Below are 6,418 nucleotides of genomic sequence, written 5' to 3' on the forward strand. Positions count from 1 at the left end.
GGAGATTTCACCCCGCCCCTCTCCCCCGCCCCCTCCCAATGTAGTCTCCTCCCCCTCGTATGTATATATTTTCTGTTTGGATGTTTGTTGACAGCTGCTCTCTGCTGAGCTGCCTCGTCGCTGCCATCTGCTGGTCAAAACCTGTATGTACCCAAGGACTGGGTGAACTAATTGCTACATTAAATTAATCAGATACCTGGTTGAAAGTGAAATGCTGTGTACATCCCTGCATTAAATGAATGGAAGTGTCAGTGTTTCTGTAGAGGAGATGGAACGCCTGCTCTTGTCGGCACTGCGCAGACGTGGAATCGCAAGGCCATAGATAGAAAGGACACATTGTGGTGTATCATAATTAATTTGTTGAATACAATAGGATTTTTATAACGTTGACACAAATGAAGGAATATTTACACTAAGTTCTCTTTTACGTCTTATTTAATTCATTCATTCATTAATTTAATTGTAGGTACTGTTTATATTGTACATAGTGTGAGGGCTGGAGGAATTCTGCATGATGCAGCCCAACGAGGGGGCGTGCCGTTTTTCTGCTTCACGCACCTGAGAGGAGTTTGCGATCAGCTCGGGAGAGTACTAGTATTGCAGACTCCCCTCCACTCCTTGTCGGGTCGTTCTTGTTACTACCATTTACTGCCGCGTCTCCGGCGTGAGACGTCGTGCCACCCCTGTACATCACCACCTGTCGCCGTTTCCTGGAGTGGGACACCGTCTTCGCTCTCTATTACTCCACGGGAGGATCCCAGTGTTCCCACTCCAGATGTCCTGCCGGCTACTTCCCAACTCCCTCTACATGGACCCGTTCCTGGGGTGAGGCTCGCCATCGCTCTCTATTACTCCACGGGAGGATGCCCGTGTTCTCACCCCATTCCCCTTGGACCCCCTGGTTGCTGCGCTGCCCGTCGGCAGCATTCTGGTCGGGAGGATGCCCGTGTTCAATGAAGAGTCCTGTGTATTTTTGCCAGTGTTTCTGGAAGATTTCCCGTGTACCTCCTTGCCTGTGTGCTAGAGGATTCCTGCCTGTGCGCCCCTTAAAGGCACAGTGCCGCGTTTTTTGTGTTCATGGACTTTGGTGTTTTTTTCCCCTTTAAAGGCTGAGTGCCGCTTTTTTGTATATAATAAATCATGCCCTTGTTTTGGCTAACTCTGATTACCTGTCTGTGTCGTGCAATTGGGGTCGCATTACAAACCACAACACATAGTCTTGTGTGTTGTGTATTGTGTCCTATGTTACTTTTGTGTTTATTGTCTCTTTCTATATACACCGTGGGAAGGGGGGCATGTAATTGAATTTTTCTGTATGTCTTGCACAAATTGGAAAATGACTAAGTTTACTTTGACTTTTAACATGTGTCTATAGTGTCGGACACTAATTGTAATGTTAAAAACGGATACTGCTGTAATATAAAGTGAAATTCTACCATGCCTCAATGTATCAACTTTAAATATACAATAAATGTTAATGTTAGAAATGTTAATTTCCATTATTTCCACCATGTGCAACATTTCCTAAGAACAGCAATGTCCATTCTATCAACTCCAAATCTGTGCATTCTCCTGGTGCATGCAGAAGTAGAATTTCTGTCTTGTTTTGGATGAATGAGTAGTAATGAAAAACGGAAATCTTGTTTTATTAAAGTAGTTTTGACATGTGATATAGATAAAGATAATGTTTCATTGTGTATTGATTAACTTTACATTTGCGCTTCATTACTTTACAAAAGTTATACTGTCACATGGGTCTAATACAGCAATGGATTATGGGTAAATGCAACGTTAAAGCAGTGCCAATGTAAGACTGACTTTACATTAAACGAATGACAATAATATAGTATAAAGTAGGGTATTATTTGGACTAAAGAATGGTGTTGTCTCACCCTACTCGCATCTGTTGAGGGAGAGCGTACAGTTTCTACGTCAAATGTATATACACTCTTTTCTGGACACTTTTTGTATCACAAACAGTAGCCTACTGTATTTGCAAATCTGGTATGTCATAGATGTAGCAGTAGCCTATAGGTTATATGCTATACTGTCTATCTGTATCATGTCGTGTACGTCATGTTATGATTAATTGAAAATGGGGGACCCTGATGTAAACAAGACTAAAGTCTTTCTCTGGTCTGCATCCCCTTAACAATTGTATGTATTGAGTACTGTACTGTACTGTACCCATTCTGCAATCTGTTAATAACGTTTTCAATCAATCAATCAATCAAGCGCCATACATTATACACTGAGAAACCACGGCCGAGAGTGAGCTCTCCGGGAACAACCCCACTTTGCCCGACAGTTTTTCGGCAACGGTTTAACCGTTCATTCCCGTTTGTGAGAACCTATAATTATCCCAACTTGGGACCAGACATCTTATCTCTCTCTTTCTTCCTTTCTCTCGCACCGGTCCCTCCCTCCCCCTCTCCTTCTCCCTCCTCTCTGTGTGCCCCTCCCGCACAGAAAAGGCAACAGGTCAAAAAAGAAAATCTCCTTCGCCTCTAAAAGGTTTTGCGAATTGATAAAAACGAGTCCGAAAAGTGTACAATTCGTTAACATTTTGTGAAATTATAACTTCGAGCGAAGGATGATTCGGACAGCCATAGAGCACGCCAGGAAGCACCCGGGCGTGAGTAATATGTGTTCATTTAACCCTTTTCTTCTGTTATGACAATCTGCCAACAACCTCTGTTTTTCGCTTTTATGTGTTGTCAGTTTAGCGAAACAATACCTCAAATTGGACAACTTTGGTATTAAGTAGGCCTATAGGCTACAAAGACGTGGCTTTATAATTGTAAACAACAGCAGAAGTTGTTGAATTAAATAATAATTTTCTCTATAGGCTATTTGATACAATTATAAATAAATATGAATTATGACAATTTATACTATTTTATTCGGAGTTGACTGTCTGATCTGTTGAAATTGTTTAATGGTGCGTGGGTGCGTTGCAACTACCAACTACCAATGTCGATGCGAGGGAGCATCATTTGGACATCTCCTGCCTCTAAAAGGTTTTGCCAATTGACAAAACGAGTCAGAAAATTGTGCAATTCGTTAACATTTTGTGAAATTATAACTTCGAGCAAAGGATGTTTCGGACAGCCATAGAGCACGCCAGAAGCACCCGTCCCGGGCGTGAGTAATATGTGTGTATGTCCCCTTTTCTTCTGTTATGACAAACTGCCAACAACCTCTGTCTTTCGCTTTTTGTTGTCACTTTAGCTAAACAATATCTCAAATTGGACAACTTTTGTATTAAGTAGGCTAAGTGTATAGGCTACAACGTATAGGCTACAAAGTATAGGCTACAACGTAATCAATCAATCAATATAGCAGAAGTTGTTGAATTAAATAATACTTTTCTATATAGGCTATTTGATACAATTATAAATAAATATGAATTGTGACAATTTATACTATTTTATTTGGAGATGTGCCAGCCTAAATGACATGTTGGCACCAAATGTCGATGCGAGGGCGCATCATTTGGACATTTCCTGCCTGAAGTGCGCCACACTGGAGCGCGGAGAGTGTGATGAATGTAATGTCAATTCAAATGTCGCTAGTATCAATAATCGGACCGAACAACTCAATGTATGTGTATAGGGTATAGTCAATGACCGTACACAAATTAGCAACGCTAATCGGATGTCTAATTTTGTCGCATCTAACTACTTCTAATTCTACTTCTCCTGCATGCTTCTAATTAGTCTCTGTGTCCCTTTTGATATCGAGCCAAATGCATGACCAATGACCATGCCATGCAGAAACCTCTCGCTTGAGGGCTATTAACCCCTTCACTGCAACACTACCAAACCCCTTCACTGCAACACTACCAAACCCCTTCACTGCAACACTACCAAACCCCTTCACTGCAACACTACCAAACCCCTTCACTGCAACAACTATTAAAGAAACTTGAAAACTTGAACACTACCAAACCCCTTCACTGCAACACTACCAAACGGCTTATCCCTTTCACTGCGCCAATACACAGAAGGTTAACCCTTTCACTGCCACACAACAGCAGGTTAACCCTTTCACTGACACACTACAGTGGCTCATGGGACGGGGTTGCACGATGTGCACAGTGCAACCATGCTTTTGTGAGCAGAAGCGTGTGCACGCACATGCACGGATGTGCACGCGCGTGCACACAGGAATGAGCTGCACTCGACTGATGCGCCAACTCGCTAAGTACCCACCTGGCTACTTTGCATATCAATAGTGGCCGCCGGTCATCAGGTGTGTTAATACGTTCTCAGATACATTCACACAAAACTTGTGATTGTGAATGAAATGTGTTACATTCCATTCATAGAGGCAATTAGGCACTGTCTTTAGTCTGTGCTTAAGCGAGGGAACATTTATGCACATGCGCGGGAGCGCGCGTGCATGTGGCGTCATGCGTGCAACCAGTTATGAAATCAGCAACGCAACACTGGTGGCAGTGAAAGGGTTAACCGTTAAGGAATGACTTGAGACCTACACAAAAATAAATATAAATACATAGATAAATAGTAATATAGATTAAAAAAAAAAAACGTTTTTATTGAATCGCCAAACAATATTTGGTAAATACACACTTGCTTGTATAGTCCGTCCAGGAGAAAAGGATTACTTCCACATTTTTATCAGGTTTTGCTGACAGGGGCTTTAGCTGAGGTGGTTCAATGTGAGTTTAGCTTCCCTCCTGTCACCTGCTTCCCAGGGGAGAGAGAGAGAGAGGGGGGGGGGAGTGGGGGGGAAGAGGGGGAGAGAGTGAGGGGGTAGGGGACATGGGGTAGAGAGGGGGGTAGAGAGAGCTCTGTGAGATTCTGCAGGCCTCCTTTGATGTGGGCCCTTAGCCTGAAAGACGGCAAAAATACAGTACAAAGACAGATAGACAGACATGCAGGCAGAAAGACAGATACACTGGCGGAAAGACAGACAGACCGACAAGCAGGCAGAAAAGCAGACAGACAGGCAGGCAGAAAGACAGATAGTCACAGACAGGCAAACAGACAGAGAGATAGACCAGTGTATTCACATTCACTGTACAGATTATGTACAGAGCAAAAGAGAGAGTGAGCACAATCATAGTAGAGAGGGACAGAGATAGTTAGAGTAGAGAGATAGACAGAGAGAGAGAGAGAGAGTTTGCTAATTATAATCCTATTTTGACATTCCAGACAGAACAAAGTGTACTGCTAAGTGACTGACATGTATGCCAGGGTATTACAAATTGAAATGAATGACCCACTGACACACACACACACACACACACACACACACACACACACACACACACACACACACACACACACACACACACACACACACACACACACACACACACACACACAGTGTCATTAGGTTCATTAGGATAACGAAGGATGACTAGGCAAAAACCAGGCCAGTATTAATCCGTATATCCCCAACTGGTCAGTATGCTCAGCTGTTTATCCTATACTGTTACAGTAATCTGCTGTAGACTCAGCACAGCCCACATGCCTCTCCTTCTGTGCCACCGGAACAGGAAATGCATGAGAGAAGTCAGTGATTATTTTGTCGACACATACTATAAAGAACGAGGACACATTGGTGTCGTCATAGGTGGAAAGAAAGCGAGGGCAGATTCTCTGAACACGAGTCACATGCCATGTCGATGAGCCGCCACTAGGGGCTGAGTGGCTGACTGTGAGTGAGCGGGTGAGTCAGTTAGACCCATTACAATTTTCTTAAACAATAATTTTAAAAATAAACGTTTAAGAGACTAATGGCATGTAGGTTTACTGAAATTAGTTGAAGTTGGAGACTTACTTATTTAATTGAGCAGCCATCTTTTTGGGAATCGTGACTTGACGAGGGTCACCATAAGAGGAATGTTCCTTTCTAGTGTGAATGACACCTGTGACACCTACTTGTCCCCTCGGTTGAAGCCCCCTCAAATCCAGCTGGAGAAAGCCCCTTCTCTTTAAAGTGCCCCCTTTAAATCAATAGCATCAATAGTATTTCTCCTACTGTGTGAAACGAGCTGGAACTGGAAGCTGTATGTTTTCTTCTTCTTTCAATTTTCTTTTCTTTTCTTTTCTTTTCTTTTCTTTTCTTTTCTTTTCTTTTCTTTTCTTTTCTTTTCTTTTCTTTTCTTTTCTTTTCTTTTCTTTTCTTTTCTTTTCTTTGCTTTTCTTTTCTTTTCTTTTTTTCACTTTTCTTTTCCGTGTCTTTCTTTTCTTTTCTATTATTTTATCTTTTCCTTTCTTTTCTCTTCTTTAAATAGGTTATATTATCAGCAGCCTATGCCCCACCATGTTGTTGGAGGTGTGGCTGGCTATACGTGGACCTAGCTGTCCATCACAGCTGTGAATCTGTCTATTCCTGCTGCTGCTGTAGCTTTAGCTGTCAGCCGCGTCGGTCATGAGGACGTGGA

This window comes from Notolepis coatsorum (assembly GCF_963971535.1).
Source record: "Notolepis coatsorum genome assembly, chromosome: 17".
Taxonomy (NCBI): Eukaryota; Metazoa; Chordata; class Actinopteri; order Aulopiformes; family Paralepididae; genus Notolepis; species Notolepis coatsorum.